The sequence below is a fragment of the Botryllus schlosseri genome, chromosome 2, assembly GCF_051294905.1.
Source record: "Botryllus schlosseri isolate E-star chromosome 2, Bs_hap1, whole genome shotgun sequence".
Taxonomy (NCBI): domain Eukaryota; kingdom Metazoa; phylum Chordata; class Ascidiacea; order Stolidobranchia; family Styelidae; genus Botryllus; species Botryllus schlosseri.
The window spans coordinates 11,916,040-11,936,706 of record NC_137237.1 but is presented as its reverse complement, the minus strand read 5'-3'; the positions used below and the strand labels follow the sequence as shown (position 1 = coordinate 11,936,706).

At 40.3% G+C, this 20,667-nt stretch overlaps 1 long non-coding RNA gene across 1 annotated transcript; it reads left to right on the top strand.

Moving 5' to 3' along the window:
* The first annotated feature begins 5,362 nt into the window (after positions 1 to 5,362).
* LOC145433561 (uncharacterized) lies at positions 5,363 to 7,880 on the top strand. Its single transcript, XR_013913136.1, has 3 exons — positions 5,363 to 6,050; positions 6,124 to 6,282; positions 7,597 to 7,880. It is a non-coding gene; the product is annotated as an uncharacterized LOC145433561 (long non-coding RNA).
* Positions 7,881 to 20,667: the final 12,787 nt, after the last annotated feature.

Sequence of the window (20,667 nt, the reverse complement as noted above, 5' to 3'; positions counted from 1 at the left end):
CTTCAAGTTTGATTGAAGTATGTCAGCTAAGGATTTGGTTGGAGGTTCAGTCTTTATTATATATTTGTTTTCGTCAAAAGCTATGGAAGTTATGTTATAAATTGAGGTTTATGTTCGTATTTTTTCCCGATGCCGACCAGGAAATACCGAATGGATGATATAGGTTTCCCATAACCCTGTAGATACATAAGAGATTTAATGCGGTAGTTTTGCATCATCATTTATATATGGTCGGTATCAGTGACGTGGCATAAAAAAAAATACGGGAGCAAATATTTGATGATTAAATAGTATATTCATATTGAAATGAACCCGAATATTTTCGGCTGACACTCGTCAGGGGTAATCGTCAGCAACTAGTAGAGAATAGAGAAAATATTTGATGAGTTCAAGGAACACCCCCCGAAAACGATAGTCTTGAGCCCCCATAGGGTGGGCAGTACAACTACTGGGGGAGGGGAGGGGGTATTGACCTTCAGACATCCCCATAACTATACGGGTAATTACATCACTGTTCTTTATACATATAATTCACACACGCAGTATTGAACAAAGTCCGGCCTTACGCGATTCACGAACGAGTCGATTATCATTACGTAAGTGCGGGTGAAAGTGATATTCGCCTATCTATTTGTGCCAAACACAGTGCGCATTTATTTCGCAATCGTATTTACATGATCAAATAAGGCATGTGATGATACATCTCCAGCCTTGTTTGTGCCACACGGTCTAGACCAGTGGTTCCCAAAAGGTGGGGAATTCCCCACTGGTGGGGAATTCAATGATTTCTGGTGGGGAATAGACTCATTTGTTTAAAATCATATACAGGACAGTCTACATATTCACGGAGACACATGCGCAATTACCGTTACCAGTAAACTGCTCTGGAATGTATGTATCGAAAATTATATTGCGTGTCGTTCACAAAACCTCATTTCTACTCTGGATGGCCAATCATGGCGTCACAAACGCATCCAGCACGACTAGTTTGACGTGAAATACCGCTTTCGCGAAATTTTGAACGTTACTGGTATCGGTTCACAATACGTTTTATGTTGCAGTTAAAGGCGATTGTCTTGCGTACTGGTGGTCGTGTGTCTTGTGTAGTCAAACCAGCAAATAGCTGCTCTGTGATGACAAAAGTGCTGGGTAGTGGGGAGCAGGATCGTAACTGCCGCACCTCAAACCCCTCAATTCGGGGGGCGGGGGCAAGCTCGAAGAGGCCCAAAATTATTTCGTGAATTATCATAAATTAAAGTATTTTTTTCGAAATGTATGCCACTTTATCAAACAATTTTCGCGCTGGGTGCGCGATTTACTTTTTGACGAATATTCGATTATTCCCCTTCGGTACCCTTCCCCCACGAAAATACGTAAAATTTATAGAAATGGAGACTTCGGCGTCGGCCATTACTGCGCCACAACGCACCAAGGCCATGTAAAATGCAACTTAGAGAGGTGTGCTAGAACGATGAGCAGCGAGAAGATCTTGGCCTAGAAGGAATGGCCTTGTGGTGACCGAAAACTTCGATATATATAGAGTATACATATATGCTTAATTGTCCATAGGCGGGTAAATGGCTGGCGCCGAGTGTTCCTGTCCTGGCGATTCGAACCCCACAGGGCAAATGCCATCTCGCAGGGAAAAATTATTTACCAGTAAAGCAATACCAATTTGAAATCGTGTGTGCTTTTTAGTTTGAGCGATTCCTTATCTTTTGACAGCAGATAAAGGAGGTCACGAAATAGCATAATGCAATGAAGTCAATATACCAACGGGTCCGCCTGAAAATATTTAATTCTTATTTCGGGGTCCTACCTTTTCTAACACACCTCACTCAGCTCTACGGGTAAATCTGATTACGTGAGCAGAGAGGGGTTAAAAAATTGATCACAAAATATGTGCAATTCCCTATCATATTTACCGATTCAAACACGTACTATATACAAATTTTTTGCGCTTCGCGCGTTTAGTCCACATAAGGTGACGCACTAAACATTATACCCAATGTAGCTGATAAGTAGCGGGGAAAAAGCGTACAGGCTCAGCGGGACTGAGGGAGTTTATCACCCTGTGGGGGCCCAAGATCAACGTTTTTTTGGCGGGGCTGACGAGGTGTTGTTACGGTCCTGGTGGGGAATTAAGGCTCGGAAAAAATGTGAAGTGGGGAATGAAGACAAAAAGGTTGGGAACCACTGGTCTAGACTCTAGACCAGTGATTCTCAACCGCGGCTCTCCGAGCCGCATGCGGCTCTCGACTGCTCTCCGTGCGGCTCTCACTAACGATGTGAAATCATTGATGCTTCTACGGAAATTCTAATTATTCATGATCATAAATAAATCGCGCCTTCAACACAACAAATGTACGTTTATGTTCACGTTTACTGACGCGAAGGTCATTCCCTGATCACAATAGAATCCTACGTAATACAAGTTGTACGGGTTGTGACGTAACATTACCGATAGTAATTTCGGTAGGCTTTAAATCCGAACCTTTACTGCTTTACTGAAGGCTCTGACCGTCTGACCTAAGCCTAATCAGGTGTCTGTAATGAGACGGGCGAAGTTTATTTCGCTCGAGACGGCGGCTCATATTAGAATACGGGTGACAAGAGACTCGGTCAATAAGACAATCAACGTTTGGGGTAACTGCAGGTACTTTATTTTCTTACTCTTTGCTTTTATCTTGATAGCGTTAGAAAATATCGGAGACTTTGGTTCAATGATAATGTCAGGTTCAGATCAACCTGCAAAGAAATCTCGCACCCTTGTGCAAGAAAATCGGGCCTTTCAAAGTGAATGGGAAGAGGCGTATTTTCAAATTGAGGAAAACGGCAAAGCGAAATGCCTTCTGTGCCCTATAATAATAAACGGTGTAAAATCTTTCAACGTTAAGAGGCATTATAAAACACATGCGGGAAAATACGACGTCTATCAAGGTGAATCAAGGAAACGGAAGTTAGAATGTCTGAAAGCAGAGCGTAGCAAACAAGGAAAAATGTTTTTAAAAAAAAAAGAACCCGAAGAGGTAACAATAACATCATATAAGATCAGTCATCTATTGGCCAGCAATATGAAGCCATATTCTGATGGCGAAATTACGAAGCAGGCTATTGTTTTGTTTACCGAAGACAATTGTTCTCCTGCCATTCAGCAGAAAGCTAAAAAATTGCAGCTTAGCAATGATACAGTAACGCGTCGTGTCGATTGCATATCCCAAGATCTGCATGAGCAACTTATTCACAAGTCGCAAGATTTTTCTTACTACTCGCTTGCTCTTGACAGCACTAACGACATTACCGACATAGAGCAATTAGCTGTATTCATCCGGGGAGTCATGCCAGATTTCAAGATTTGCGAGGAGTTTCTTACTTTGCGATCTATTCATGGCACAACGAAGGGAACCGACATGTTTCGTGAATTTCATGCTACTCTTCAAGAAGCGCATTTAGACCCATCGAAATTATATTCATTGGCGACAGATGGCTGCCCAGCAATGCTCGGCAAAAATCTAGGTCTTCAAGGACTCGTCAACAAATGGCGTGCTGAACAGAATCTTGACGCTGTGACTTGGCAACACTGCATTATACACCAGGAAAGTCTTGTTGCTAAATCATTAAAGATGTCCAATGTGACAGATATAGTAATATCGACCGTAAATTGGATTCGAGCAAACGCACTTAACCATCGAAAATTCAAGGCTTTTCTCACCGATATTGATGCTGACCATGGAGACTTGATCATGTTCACCGCTGTACGATGGCTAAGCCGAGCTGCATGCCTCAAAAGATTTTACGCGCTACTTCCTGAGATTAAAATATTTGTCGAAGGAAAGAAAGACATCCCTCAGTTGGGAAACGAACACTGGGTTGCTGACTTGGCGTTCATGGTGGATATTACCTCACACCTGTCGTCACTAAATCGGAACTTACAAGGAAATAACAAGCTCTGTCACGCCTGGTACGGGACAGTGTCTGGTTTCATTGAGAAATTGTGTCTTTGGAGAAAGCACCTAGAGGAGGGTGTTACGACACATTTTGTAACGCTTTCAAACCACCGACAGAATGGATCATTCAAAACATATGACCAGGTTATTAGTACCTTGATTGACGGGTTTAAACGTCGAATAGAGGGAATGCATCATTCCGTACCCCTGATGAATATATTTTCAAACCCAATGGCAGTAGATGCCGCCACTGCCCCTGATATTTTTCAGATGGAACTGCTGGACTTGCAGTCCGATATAGAATTGCGACTGTTGTTTCAAAGCAATGGACTCCTTGAATTTTGGGGTGCTGTTCCTGAAGAAAAATACCCCAACCTGATAGCTAACGCATCGAAGAATGCCTGCATGTTCGGTTCAACCTATGTATGTGAAGCCCTTTTCAGCAAATTAGTGAGGATCAAAAGCAAATATCGCAACCGATTGACTGATCGTCATCTGAAACAGCTCTTGTGCACAGCTTCCTCCACGATGAAACCTCGTTATGACAAACTTGTGAAAAATCAAATTCAATTTCAAGTTTCGCACTAAGTTGCAAAATAGATAGTGATCACCACAGATTTAGCGTCACGCCTTGTTCATCCAAACTCAATTCACATGCTCTCGGAACTCAGAAAGATTGTGGATTAAGTCTCAATAAACATGTTGTGACGCTAAATCTGTGGTGATCACTATCTATTTACTATCTGGAAGAATGTAAATTGTAAATCATCCGCAATCGGCTTCAACGGTGAATGGTATACCTCGGTATACCATCGGTGAAGGGACGTGGCTGGGTAACGTCGTTTCGGAAGTTGTCCGTATGGGGAGTGCCCGCTGTCACAGTGTCGTCTGGGGAAATTGTCGTATTTGTTTTGGCCGTCGCTGTTTGAGCCAATCGCGGTTTTGGCCGTCGCTGTTATGGCCGTCGCTGTTGTGGCCAGTCGGTGTTTTGGCCGTCGCTATTAAGGCCGTCGCTATTTTAGCCGTACACCATTTCGTTGATACCATTTTTGATGATATTTTTCTATTCTCAATAAATTACGTTATTCGTGCCATCATGCGGCTCCCGACAGAGTTGAGGTTCATAAAATGGCTCCCACAGTGAAAAAGCTTGAGAACCACTGCTCTAGACTATCGTCAAGATCACACTTATCAGACCACAAACTAAAGAAAAACGTGGATTACTTCAGTCCGAACATTTTCTTCGCGCATCGTGCCATCGGGCGATTCCGTTTCAACGTAATTATTGCTATTACTTCAATTTGAGTACCAACCCCCGACAAAATAATAGCAGGCTAATGAAAAAAAAAGAAAACACAAGTTACAGAAATGAGTCAAGGACTTACGTGACCTTTGACACGAACCAATCATGTTGCAGCAGGATGTAAACAAAGAACAAGCCCGGGCAAGCTTACTATGAGCTCTTATGGAAAAAGGTTGAAAAATGAAGGTTTTAAGCAAGATTACGTTGAATTGGGGATGACTGGCCTTAATGAATAGTAATAGCGTAGAGCTAGTATGTGGTTGCAGCTTTTAATCTAGGATGAACATGAATGGTGGCAAGTACGCACCAGCGTGCTGTGTCCAAATGCACGGGTTTTTGACAACTTTTCTGATTAGGCGACGATTGTTGTATACTATACTATAGGATTGTGGTAATGCATATTTTGACGATTTCATAGGCTCCAGGTCTCGAGCAAAATTTTCAAGCATATCTCATGTTCAGAAATATATATACTATAAAATATAGCTGCTGCCACACATCACAATTTTTGTGTATTGATTATGAAACTTGAAAGCTATGGAGATTCTATCGAATTTATGGATTTGAGTGGAACAGCATCTTCTTCTAACACCGCGGAGAAAGCTACGAAGTATTTCATGGAGCGCTATGCACACGATTTAGGGATAAAGATTGAGGAGACAATCCACTCTTTTTAGAAGCAATATTCTAGTGAACAGCCAATGTTATAGCAACTTGCGGAAAAGTGAGATAACACACTCAATGGAAATACACGTTCTCGGAAAATCCATTATTGATTCGTCTTGCACTTGTAAGACAGGGTAAGTAAGGAAAAAGACATTTTTCAGAGACTCCTTCAATAGATATTTTAACCATGATTTATTTTCATATTAGGTTCTGATATATGCTCTCATGCATATGCATTGATTAAGACAATCCAGCACCTGAAGCTAAAAGGACTACATTGTGATTTGCATCAGCATCAGTGAGCTCCATCGTGATTGACAAGCAATCTCTCCACCGTACTCGCAACCGATCAACTCCTGCCTCAAGGTAGATTTTGGTGTATCTGGTGTCTTCAGTTTTATAACATTCCATCAAACACAAATAATCCTAGAACATTTTCATCTGGAGAATTGTTCATTCAACAAATTGGGCATCTAAATGAGCTTCAATAATACACACCACTGGAATATCTAGACATGCACTGTTGGTACAGACTGACCATGGCACCGCGCAATTACGATCCGTAGCATGCTATTAGGCATTACGATATTGACAATGGAACTGAATTTGCACAATTGCCGAATATGTTGCGTCATTCATTTTTAATTTTCAATCTTGAATTAGAGTATGCAATTAGTCCATATATATTTGGTTAGTTGTGATACACAATGCTGCATAGTATGACACCAGACAAAATTTTATACTCCTTGATTCTTCCGATCAGCTGTTCAATATGAATACGTTCTCTCGCCATCTTTCTTGTTGTGGAACAGTCTGGCTCAGGCATTTGACGGTGTGTAAATCACGTGCAGGAATATTTAAATCTAGATTCAATTTCTTGATTTCAGACTCAATGGTGAATCCCTTTTCTGCCATGATAGCATTGCCTGGCTCACCATAGCTGAACTCCATCATTTTCTTACATTTCTTGTCGAATCCACATATTTAACTAATATTTCGATCTGAAATGCTCCCTGTAAATAGTTCCTGCACAAAAGTAAGTGTACCACAATCCATCAATCCTTTCAAAGTTGTATGTGATTTATTGACAGTCATTTTCTTACATTTCTTGTCGAATCCACATATTTAACTAATATTTCGATCTGAAATGCTCCCTGTAAATAGTTCCTGCACAAAAGTAAGTGTACCACAATCCATCAATCCTTTCAAAGTTGTATGTGATTTATTGACAGTCAATAATCATTCTAGATTTGAGAAATCATGAATGAATGCAAATGGTGCATTTTCAAGAACCACATATCTACATGGCCAAATCGCGATTTAATGAAGCAGTTACATATGGCTGACCCAATGGTTAAATACTATGCTTACAGCAATACTATAAATTTGACGTCAGTAGGATAAGTCGGGCAATTCAGAAAGAATTTAATGTAGTCTAGCATAAAATTTCAGCTTCTCCGCATCTTTTGACATTATGATGCTCCTCTGAGAACTGAACTTCACTAGCAATAATTGTCCGTCAATTTGTAATTTTCCTGGACGAGTTTACTGTTTTGTGCTTCTATGCTTCTTCCAGAAATTTGATTTTCTTGCGTTTTATCCATCGACTTCCTCTTTCTGCAGCTTCATAAAAGATATCCATCAAGCCTGCACAAAATATATAATATGTTTATTTTACAGAGCAATACTGCTGTGCAGGCACCTATCAAGGCGTACTCGTCCGACTCGTACAACGTATCACCGCTACCAATTTCAACTATTCGTCTCATTATTGAATACATTGTTTTCAACAATTTCAATACATTACACACCATCAAGCAACAAAACTGGAGTGGAATAAAACGAGACACACCAAGTCGATTGTGGCATCAAGTGTGACTGCATTTCAGATTGGACTCATTTTGAAACACAGAATTGTTTCATCTAGATCAGTGGTTCCCAACCTTTTTGACCTATCGCCCCCTTTTCAAGGTCAATACCGATCATCGCCCCCCAAATTTTGTGTACCGAAAATTGGGCATACAAACCTGTAATCATCGGCAGGTTGAGTAAAAAAAAGCGTCAAATTTTCGGCTCGATGTCTAATTTGACACACTTTTGTAACTAAATTTCCGTGGGTTGACTAAAAATAAAAAAAAAATTGAAAAAATGTCAGCCGTTTTGACGCGTCATCGCCCCCCCGAATCGCCCCTTCGCTATTTTCGCCCCCTTTGTCCATTTTCGCCCCCCTGTCGCCCCCTTCGTCATTTTCGCCCCCCCCTAGACCGCCAAATCGCCCATGTTGGGAACCACTGATCTAGATTCTAGATTATGTCACGATTCAATATTTTTGGTACAATAATAGATATGTCATTTTCTTAATAAAATGAGAATTCAGATGACTACAAGGAAGTCCACATGCCTTTATCCAGATTTTACATTCTTCCATGCATGTCATTGGCTCTGGGAAAGGTAAAAGCGCACACCAGGAAAGGTCTGGGTAGCCATCTCCATGTTACGCAGGCTATTAGCACAGTGTTTATCCTGATAGATTCAATACACGAGCTAGAACAAAAAATGACGATTTCAGCCGGGAACAGATCATGTTGCCTAACATATATCATATTAATATGATCATTGAATATGCAGACAAGTGTCCAGTGTAACAGTAATTTGCTAGATAATGATACAGACTGTAGACTACTATATACAAATGTCGATTCCATAAATAGAACGCATATAACGCCACATAATGGATACCACACATATCCTGACTCAATATTCCTCTAATACACTCTATTCGCTACAACAATCCTATAGTATACGACTAAGGATAATACAGCAATAGTTGCTTCATCCGAAAAGTTGTCAGAAATTCATTCATTTGGACATACCATGCTGATGCGTGCTTGCCATCATTCATGCTTATTGTAGGTTATAACACTGCATATACATACTAGCTCTACGTTATTACCATTCACCAAAGCCAGCTATTCCCAATTCAATGTAATTTTGCTAAAAACCTATATTTTTCAACCCTTTTCCATAAGAGCTCATAGTAAGCTTGCCCGGGCTTGTTCTTTGTTTACATCCTACTGCAACCTGATTCGTTCGTGTCAAAGGTCACGTAAGTGTCTATAAGCATGAAAATTCCGTCATTTTAGGAATAAAAATGTTCAAAATCTGGTCATTCATAAACATCGACAGAAGATACCAATATCCATTGAAGGATTCACAATTTTCCTTCACTCATCCCTGACGACATCTGAGGCACTGCCTCACTTGCCTCCCCTAACCCCACGTCATTGACGCATCACGCGGTGGTTATGTACTGCTTCCGGGACCATGCACCGATCATATGTGGCTCTACCTACCCACGTGGGCAGAAAAATATGGCGCACACTACGAATCCTACATATTAGTGCTACCAATACGTCACTGATGTTCAATTGTGATGTAACAGTTGAATGACATGTATGGCTCTTCGGAAGTTACATTTGAAAATATTGGGCCAATATGGCTCTTCTGTCCAAAAGGGTTCCGAACCACTGTACTATATAGTATACCGCTCATTAGCCCCGATTTTTCATGGTGACTTCGTCTCGGAGTCAGACTTGGACAGTTGGACAACTAGATAATTCTAGATGACTAATTTCACTAAATTAGAGCGAAATGCCAGTAATCGAATTTTAATCTAATATGTGAAATGTTTCTATGCTCTAGTTCTAGTTCTAGTTCTAATTCTAATCTAATTTGTGAATTGGTTTTATGCTCTAATTCTAATTCCAATCTAATATGAGAAATGTTCCGACACTTACGGACTTGACTAAGAGAGAATGGCCATTGAGGCGTTGGCGTGCTTTATAGTCCAGTGATGTTAAGCCATGCAGTTTGTGGAGGAATATCGCATACACCGGAATGTCGGTACCGGCCGTAAATTCCACCCTGAACACTCCAAGACCTACGACGTTTGATCGCCAGTTAGCGTAGTGCTGTAATCCAGAGCTGCAACACCAAATGGTTGCGGGTTCGAGTCCAGCGTAGGTCGACTCCTGAATTCCTACCTAAGTGTTGTAGCCTACGTTTATCTAGGCTTCTCCTCGCCTTCTCATCCGTGTAAGCAGTGTCTTATAGAAGTGGGCCGTGCTACAAGTCGGCAGATACGGAATAAAATCGATGAAAACCGGCCTAATGTAAATGACCATAGCAGTCGACAGACACCATGAATATTGAATACTACCCACAACAACAACAACCTATGACGTTTCGGTGCACCTCCCACCAAGTAAACTACATTACCAAATAGATCGGCCGCGATAGACGCCCAAAATCATAGCACGTTTGTCGAAATCTTAGATATTGATATATCCATAGCTAGAGCTGCACAAAAATAAATTTTAAACAAACGTGTTTAAAACAAGGCCCTAGTTTAAACGTGTTTTTTAAAGCCACGACGTCACGAATATTCAATTGTGACGTCATCGTGCATTGACATCGACAATTGAAAATATAATGTAAATATGGCTCCTTTGACGAAATATCTGTACTATAGCTGTGTAACCGACTATTATGAGGGTTCCAAACATCCTATCGATATCCGTCGGCTATATCGGGTGGTAATTATGCGTCTCATACAACATGTTTTTTGGAAAGTATTGACACAACTATATGGCATAATTTCACAACTTAAAAAACACAAGTTTGTTTTTTTCAAAGGTCTTTGTTTAAAACACTGTTCAAAACATATCCTAAACAAAGTGTTTTAAACAACCATTTGTTTTAAATGCAACCCTAGCCATAGCAGTCCCTGAAATGTCTACTTCCCTTGAAATCCCCTGTGGTTGTGTTGAAAACGCTTCGTTGACACAAGACATGTGTTTGAGGCGGCTTCAGAAATTCCTGTTACGATCCTGGATAGGGGTACGAGAAACATTTCATGACAGGTCAAGAGGTACGAGAGCTTAAAAGCTTAGGAAAGAAAGAAACACTGCTCTAGACAAAAGCATTCCAATGGACTAAAGCGATACTATTAATATATACCGCACAGCGTTCTATCATAATTGCGCTAACATTTAGTCTCTATTTTACAAATTATTCTTATTTTTTCATTTGATTTTCAGCAACAGGGTACCAATATCGAACAACCCGAAGAAAAATTGGAGAGGCGGAGCCTATTACTTGTAATCGCAATTACACAGTCACTACGAGACGATTCGTCATTAATATTTATACGATGTATTGTGTATACTGTATATAGGGAAATCTCCGAATTTTGTTCTCAGGACAAGAAATGTTCCTGGATCCATGGATCCCTGCTCGGCACTAAACGTTTTGCAACGTTATCATACCGCAGATCTTCTGCTGTTGAGTACGTAGCCTCGTTCGTTCCACTATAAGCGCAGGAGAAATAATTTCAGACAAAAAGAGGTGATATCTAAGGAAGAATTAAAAGTAGGACAATTTTTTGGACATGTCAAGAAAAGTAAAAATTAGGTCAAAATTGTAGCGTTAGGTCAAAAATTGTCAAACTTGTAAACCAAGTCGCAATTTTTTTTACAACCTGCAGTTCGTTTGTATCGTAGATTTTGCACTGTCGGGGAACTTCTCATTTGGCATTTTACAGCTCGTAGTCTACTTTATAGGCCTACCGTTGTAGACGGCCCATTGCCTGCTCATTGCGAATCATAAATATTAAAAAAAAATAGATTGCCATGGTGTTAGCTCAACGTAATGCAAAATCCTAACTGAAGGAAGACTGCGTGGGCATTGTATGGTTCTTATATCAACAAGCGCATTTTGAAAAATTGTGATGTAGACACGATATTGCCAGAATGAAGCAAACACGGTGTGTCAGCAGCAGGGTACGCACGCACAACTTGAGTCTTATCATTCAACAACTGCTACTGTTGAACGTTCTTTCTCCATTCTTGGCAAGCTACTTAGTAAGGACAGACACTTTCTATACCCGAGAATGTAGGAAAGTATCTTTCGTTGTACTACAACAGATTTAAATTATTTCTACCATAATATACGTGATGTAGCCTAACTACTGGAAATTTGTCGGTTTTTGAGCCAAAAGTTTTTTCAGGCCGAAATACGTCGTAAGGACAAACAGTTCGGACCAAAGATGAAGATAAGTAGTAAAATTCTAACATTATGTGGGAAAACACCTAATTTGCATACGTTAGGTCCAAATTAAGTTTTCAGGCTAAAAAAGTCAAAATTTTGATATTCCATTTTTAGGTAAAAAATTGCGATAGTTATGAGTAATAGGGAGATAGCGTAGTGGGAAGCATCGGCGCCATCCAAGTAGGACCTCCCAGGTTCGATTCACGCCGTCGGAGGTCATTCTGGGTTCCTCGTCCCCGTGTCGCTGTTCTTACGGTGACAAACAAAAAGGCCCGATAAAGAAAGAGTAAGAGTAAGAAAAAGCTTCTAAAAAGGGCCGGCGAAGAAAGAATGACATCGAAGATGACTGTGACATCGGGCACTAGGTCGAGGAGGATGCTAGTTCAAGAGACCATCTACTGATTAATCGTTTGGCATCCCACTATCTGTTCAGTACATCGCATTGTATGTCTTGTATATCAAATTGTACATTGTGTGTGTGTGTCTTCGGCAGCTGAAAATATAATCTGACGATTGATTGATTGAATGATCGTTTCAACTGATACTGGACTCAGATATTAGCATTAAGTAGGCTAAGTAAGCGGAGGTTATTGCGCTGTCATATGTAAAAACCAGTAGAGGGCAATAGTGAGTTTCTCGCTATTTCGCTTGAATGTAAATTTGTAATCATGCACAATCCCCAGAAAAAGATTTAGGGATGGTGTGAACCTCTGAAAGGTTCAGGTTCGTGTGAACGCGAACCTTTTTGAAAGGTTCTGTGTGAACACGAACGTGAACCTCATGACGTCACGTGACGTCATATTGCTAATCCCAACCCTATCTTTCAATGAAGTGATAGCCTATATTAAATGTACACGATACCTAGCGAAGACTCGGGCCGCATAATGCCACAATGCTGAAGTGCATATTGGCGTTTTAAACGTCGCTGAATGTATCAACTAAGGCAATCAAATGATATAATACTTCCATAAAATCAATAATATCCGTCGCTTTGCCAACAATTTCGATGAGAACTTGCCATGGAATATATGCTTACGCCTTAATAGTCTTGGCCACACCAGACAGTGTATTCGGCGTCTGAATATTGCTACATTGATTTTGAGCAGAGTGTAAAACAGGGTTTCTATACTTGCTACCTATATTATCCCATTGATAAGTTTACAGCAGTAGCCAACACCCAAATCGCACGTTTTTTTATGATACAATAAACATATGAAGTCAAGATTGATTGGTTGAATAAGCATCATTCGCTGACTACATGTAGTGTATTTCGCTCGTGATGTTGTGTGATTGCGAGTCGAGCTCTCAGCAGAGAGTCGCTAAATATTCACAAACGGGAAGCTGGATATGTGGAGCAAACTTTTGTAACAAATCAAGTAAAATTTTTGAGATTGTCAAGGTGCATATTCGTTTTGTGTTGATTTTTTCTGCTGCCAGCGGCATGCACAGAGTGGCTCGCAGTTGAAATGCAATAAATTTGTACTAAAGATGTCATAATGAAGTGAAAATTGTAATATATGAAAAAGCTTCACAGTGCAGAACCTATCAAGGTTCTGTTGTGAACGCGAACCTCTGAATTTCCGAGGTTCACACACAGAACGCGAACGTGAACCTCACGTTCACACCATCCCTAAAAGATATAGCGATGGATGCTATATCTTAGGTTGGCCGGCCAGCTGCAGCTATGAAGTTCTGGCTAGCTTCGCAGACACATATGATAAATCTTATAGCAGGCAACGCTTGTATTGAACGTAAGCTGTTGTCGTACTGATTTTCAGAATTTTCAGAATTGAAAATAGAAATTATATCCTTATCAGTAGGCCTACATACTCTGGGGTCAGCGAGTGCCGCAGTGTGCTAAAAGCGACACAGTCACAATACCAATGGATGTTGATCCGAGTCTCTACACGTTTCTATGTGCCAGAGATTTATCTGGGCTTCTCATCGCTAACCCCACTGCCATAACAGTGTTTCAAAAAGCCCAGATTCCTGGTGAGCCGAACCAAAAAAGTCGACAGCAAAGATAAATTTCCGGGCGCACGCAAAACGAGAGAGACTGATGTTGGAAGCGCGCACGTGTGGAAGTCGTCCGGAAGATTACGAAAACAAAATATACTGAACATTACCAAATCATTGTCGTGGAGCACACGACCTAGGCGACAAGCACCACGGCTATGCATGAAATAAACAAAGTACATGCACCGGACCTCCCCCCGAACCGCCCTCAAAAGTCGTAAATCGGCTTTGTTATGAACAATCGGAGTGCTCCTAGCAGGTTTTCCGACATTCGCCTGATCTCAGTCTTAGTCGAGTGTCTGCGTACCTTAATTGTCATAATGCCGACACAAATTATACTCCTTGAACTCTGCAACCTGTTCACCACAAACTAAAAACAAACAAATATTTAGCGCTTAAAACATTCTTAAAATGTCGGCCTTCAGCCGCCATCTTACTTTTTCCACATAACCCTTCTTGCTTATGACTGCTGTTCACGTACATTGATTGGCTGGTTTGATAAATTCGGGATTTGGGTACGAATCACGAAGCAATTTTTGAGGTACCGACCGTGTAATCGGTACTGTAACAATGGCATCAAACAAGTCTTGAGCTATATTATATAGAAATCATGACCCATGACTGTAATTGTTATAGAATAGTATAGCCTACTATGAACTATCATAGTTGTTCTTGACCTTTTTTCTCCAGCGCCCCTTTTCAAAAATTGCCTGGGTCTGGCGTCCCCCTTATTTTAAGGACTTTAGGTTGAAAAAAACAATGCGTAAGTGGTCGAAGTCTGGTTTCGGGTTGGGACTTCACAATTGGACCACTCGACTAATTAACGGTATAATTTATGTGCTATTTTCAGGATCAAATCAAGGTTGTTATAACAACCCTAGGGTAAGGCCTACGGGCTCATAGCATTTCGATCGAGATCGATGTACTGATCACTAATTCTCCTTTGCGATTGGCTATACGGGGAAGTTAATTCTACTGGATTTTGTTTTATTGCTTCGTGTAACTACTAAATCAACTGAGAATGTGGTAGCGATTCGCTCATATTAAATTTAAGTACTGCACCAAGCTCTTAACATGAATGGAGGTAACAACACTAAGCCGTATCATCCTTTATGAAGAAGAAATATTCCGAGGATTTAATTTTGTAGCTCACAAATACAAGTATATTTAGTTATTCATTTTGGCCAAATAGCTTCAAAACATCTTCAATGTACAGAGGGCATCACTCTCATAAGTTGTACAGTACAATGCCTTTGCGATATCGACACGTAGTGCGCTGCATGATACAACATCTAGTTCAAAACATTTTGTAGAAAATACCCGACCTATCAGTATAGGCTAAGTATCAGCTCGATAATATTTTCATCATTTCAGAACACCACAAAACTGCGATACAATGAAAAGATATAAAGGTGACGGAAAGACTTGGAGTAAGTATAGGGTGACCGGAGTGTTTTAACGAGGAATTGGAAATTCAAAACTACGTCAAATTAATTTTACATGAATTAAAATAAACCACTGCATTCATGGCAATATCGTGGGTGGATATTTCGCGATGAGTGCAACGGAAAACGTTTTGATTTGACAGATTTTGTCGAAAGTTAGTTTGCAATGAGAACATATACATGGGTATATAGAGGTATTGTTTTACTATATAATCATATGTCCTTACTACACCTTCTGCTGCGAGGCCAATTTTCTTCAGCGCCCCCCCCACACCGCCCCCATTTCGTCCCCTAAGCGTTTTCGCCACCTTAAAAATCCAAATCGCCCCCCCCCCCCGAGAGGCGCTGGAGACAAGGTTAAGAACCACTGCCTTATCCGATAGGGCCTATCGACATTATTTACATATGATGAACGTAAGCTACGTAACCACGGTACACAAGTGTGGTTTGTGGCATTCATTGTGTTTTTCCGGCTGCAATGGTTCTTTACACCAGACTGATATTGATATTCTTTATTATGATTCCGTTGCTGATTCAAATGCAGGGGGAGGTTTTCTGTTCCAAATTCCAGGCAACCTTTCGCTGGCTGGTCAGAATCGCTTCGCGGGCCGTAAAATGCTCAGGTCTGCGGCTATAAATGGCCCACCACTCCAAGTGGTAAGTTCTGTATTTCGTCAATCAGCGTGCAATGTCAAGCACACAACCAAATAACAAAACTACAATCAGATTTTAATGAATAGATACTATAGTAGGCCTATGCGTTTGATATTACCACTTCATGATTTGACATACCACTTTTGCCTGTACTATAGGCACGCCATTTTATGTTTTCTTTTGTACTTCACATTAAATGTGCCATGTGCGTGTCTAACAGTTTACAAATTTCTTCCTCTTATAGGCCAGGTGTGGGTGTTTTATTGATTGACTAATTCAAGACATTCTGATTGATCCTTCCTATCTTTTCATTGTATCGCAATGTTATGATGTTTCGAACGAATGAAAATATTCATAAACGAATGAAAGTGTACTTGTACATGTCCCTTCAACCTAGAACTCACGCTATAAATGTTGCAGTGCGAGTATGAAGTATATCAGTGCTGTTTATCAAGTCATTTCAACGCCTACTTCCTTTTTTTCCGAACTGCCCCGCCTGGATACATAAACAAATAAAGAAAGACACGCAATTTTATTTTAAAAAATGCTTCAATTGATAGTATTTGTTACACATCACTCGACCGTTCAAATATGTTTATTTTTTCACAATAAGCGGCTCGAACTTACACGGTATGTAGTCTGACGGGCAAACAAAATAAATTAAATCCAGCGATCCCAAAACGTTGAGACAACAATTAAAATTTCATGATCCCTGTTTTTCCAACCTATCGGCAATTACGTTCCATACGTCGGTAAAGAAGGAGGTTTCCAGTCAGATTCAAAAGACTTTGACAGTTGGCGGATTTAGCTGCCGATAAACTCCTTCGCTGGGGCCCCATTCTGACAGCCACCGGCAAGAAGGCTCGATATGTGACATCTCTTGAGAAATCATCGCATCAGAGGGAGCTTATCCCTTCTTGGATAGATGAATTTTTTACCCGACACCCGGCGACTGAAGTCAGGCACAAAAGTAGAATAAACAACATTGAATATTTCGCTATTTTCAACGATTACAATGCGCTGGCGACAAGAATGGACGCCCCATTGCGTTGTTTGCCCTGAATAAACGAAACAAAAGGTGATAAAGTATAGAGTGCAGGGATGACACTAAGGTATTTTCGAGAGATTAACTCGTTTATATCTGATACCGTTTTGGTCGAACGTATAGATTCCCCGCACTTGTGATAATGATAATAATGATGCGAATGAGTACGGCGAATATTTTTTGACAAAAATGTCAATATTGCTTGTAAAAAAGCACTAGGTGAAAAATTTTCAAAATTGTTTACACAGTCAAATTCATTTTTGTAAGTCTGTGTCGTAGAGGTGACGCTGTCTGCGGGCTTCTCATTTTTCATTTTACACCTTTTACCCTACTGTACTGTTTTAGATGGTACTTTGTCAACTTACCGTAAACCAAAGACCATTACGTCAACTAATTAGGTTGATATGGTGTGACGATCAACACACTTCGAAACGTACAGCAGGTCCTAATTCATTTGGCGGTGAGGATGTGTTGGTAAACTGAGCGAAATCGCGAGTGGTGACATCGTCGTTAAGTTACGTGACTGACTTTTGTCAGTTTTACTAATGAATTTCGTCATTAATATCATAGTAGTTTTATATATTACTATCAAACATTTATCCTTTCTTATCTCATGTGTTTCACTGGTAAAGTTGATGGAGGAGGTGTTTTCTAAAATTTAGGGCAAGTTATAAACAATGATGCGTCTTGGGGTGGGCCAATTGGTATTAGTCACTTTGTTGCATGCCGTTATTTCTTAACCTCCCTCTAGGAGTGTCGGTATAGTGAGGAGCACACGATTGCGAGATTGGGGCGAATTTGGGGCGAATCTATACTGTGGGCGCTCCTTGGAAAGGGCGCTACTATATATTAAAATCCAAAAATGAAGTCACATTGAATCGCGCATGGCACGAAGAAAATTTCAAGATCAGTTAAAATCTCTCAAGAAATAGGGAGGCAATTCGTAAATTTAAATTCAATGTCGACGGCCGTCAACACATACTAATTCAATTACGTGTCCATGTCCACGGCCGCCCAAATTTCCTTCTACGGCGGCAGGTTGGCCACCCCTGATATATTGTGATTCGTGATAACGCAAGATCACGGTATTCCAATCGTATCGCATCAACAGCTTAATTTACTGACCATAATCCGCCATTGCATAGTGATATTTCTACAATTTATATGAGGTAGGTATTAGGTTGAGAAGTAACATTATATTTGGGATTGGAAGTGTGGGAAATACTAATAAATTTTACCGACGCAGAATACTAATTGAAGGCAAACAGCTTTTCGATGCCCCACCGAAATAGCTCGGGAGGGTCATTGCTATTGCGATATTCCATGCAGGGGTTTCAAATAATGCCACGGACGTTTTCAATCAGGATATGTAAGGCATGAAACTTCAACACAATATCATTGTTTAGTATAAATTTATAAACGATATAGTTTCATTTATATTGTGTATAATACATATATAAATAAATAAACAGACATGACTGCCTCTTCGACGATATCGTATGGTACCAAGCCTCCTCTCTCTCTCTCTCTCTCTCTCTCTGCCGCAAAACAGCCTGCTAAATATACTGGCATAGATATTATGCTGGAAATAAATGTTGCCATCGATTATACTATTAGAGCAGGTGAATTTTTAATTTTCCAAATATAGGATAAATACAGAACATTTTGATATGATACTAATTGAAAACTTCTCCATTTCAACCAATAACAGTTCGTTGGATGTTTTTCGTTGGATCGTAAAACGCTTGTCAAATGCATGGATACCTCGTCTCATCTTTAGCCATTCAAGTATCAACCATATTGACTGAAAGATACTACTGGAACTGGAATATTATCTGTCACCCCGCCAATGCATATGATATCCGAGCTAGGACGATGTATAGGCTATTACATTTTTATATTAGACATACATTCATGCGGCAGCAAATATCTGAAAGTTGTGTCGCCATAATATATTAATTAACGACAAGTGGTGCGTGCCTCTTTCGTTGCGGACCAGTGGCTCTTAAGCCTTACTAGACGGGGGAACACTTACACGCAAATCTAATCCCAAGCCTAAGCCATCGCGGAAACCCGGATTCTCGCTGAATCATAAAAACAAATATCCTCCACAATACCAACTGCGCATCTAACATACATCACTATAGATCATGCAGTGGTTCTCAACCTTTTTGACTTCAAGGACCAGAAAACTTCAAAACAAATGTATTGGACAGTTATAACTGTATAATTACGATTTATGTATGCAACTTAAATGTATCATTGGAAACTTAATGGTGCCTGTTTGATATTAGATATTTATATACATATGTGGTTCTATTGAATTATCTGCATGGCGAAGATTGCGAAGTTACATGCCGGGATTTAACGAAATTAGTTTAAAAGTCTCCTTAGCGTTCATTATAGATAGAACTTATCCGATACGAATGATCGGCGACTTATAAATAGTTTCGTACAACACTTGCAACGCTGTGACGTAGGCCACGTCCAAAGTAGACCATGAACTCTCTATTATGTCACCATACGTAAAAACAGAGTGTTAACAGAAAAAAAATAATTGAAATATAATATTCACACAATACGAAAACATTATGGTGAATTAGTGTGACTTCTGCTGTTCCCTTTCAGATACCAGTTCAGAAGTGCGAGACGTCACCTTGGGAATTGTCACCTTATTGTTCTGTCGAAACGCAACAGCAACAGCGTGATACCAACTACTTAATTACAAAAGAGTTTATGAATGTCGGAGATAGAATTGTCATTTCAGAAATAAGGTGGTTCAATTTGGAAAACCTTCCTCCCTACGTACGACACTGCACACGATGTATATGTATCACGGTCAACGGTCACAATACAACTACAGATCGAGTCTATAATTATCCGCAACCAATGATGGCTAAAACGGATGTGTCATCACAAATCATATGCATGAGTTGAGTGTGTGTCTTAACCTACATGGTAACCCCTCAGAGTGGCTCAGGGAACCCCTATTCTTCCAGGTTACACCGTTCAAGAACCGCGTTGAGATGTTTTTTCTACTTCATCTTTCTCGCTTGACCTTTGTGCAGACATGATGTTTGTTTATGCTTTTAACGTGAAATGTTTCCCCGGCCATATCTGAGCGTGAGCCTATATATATATAGCTAATTAGATATTCAATGTTTCCGACGCAACAATGACCCAGACATCGTTGACAACGAGTTACATTTACAGTGACTTTCACACATCCGCCAGCTGTGATGTCGCATCGTGGGTGGCGCTGTTGATTGGTCCTGTTTCTTATGTTTACTAAAAGCCTTTTAATCCTTCGAAAACTTGATTCTGCGCGAGGCGTAATATCGTAATCTGGCGACTAATATCACAGCACACCTGTGAAATGCCCCGTGTGTTAGTTTCTTGTGACATGTAACTGCCAAATGCCTATATACACCACAATAAACGACGTGTCTCGAAGAAAGAACGCACCTGCTAATGAAATAATTT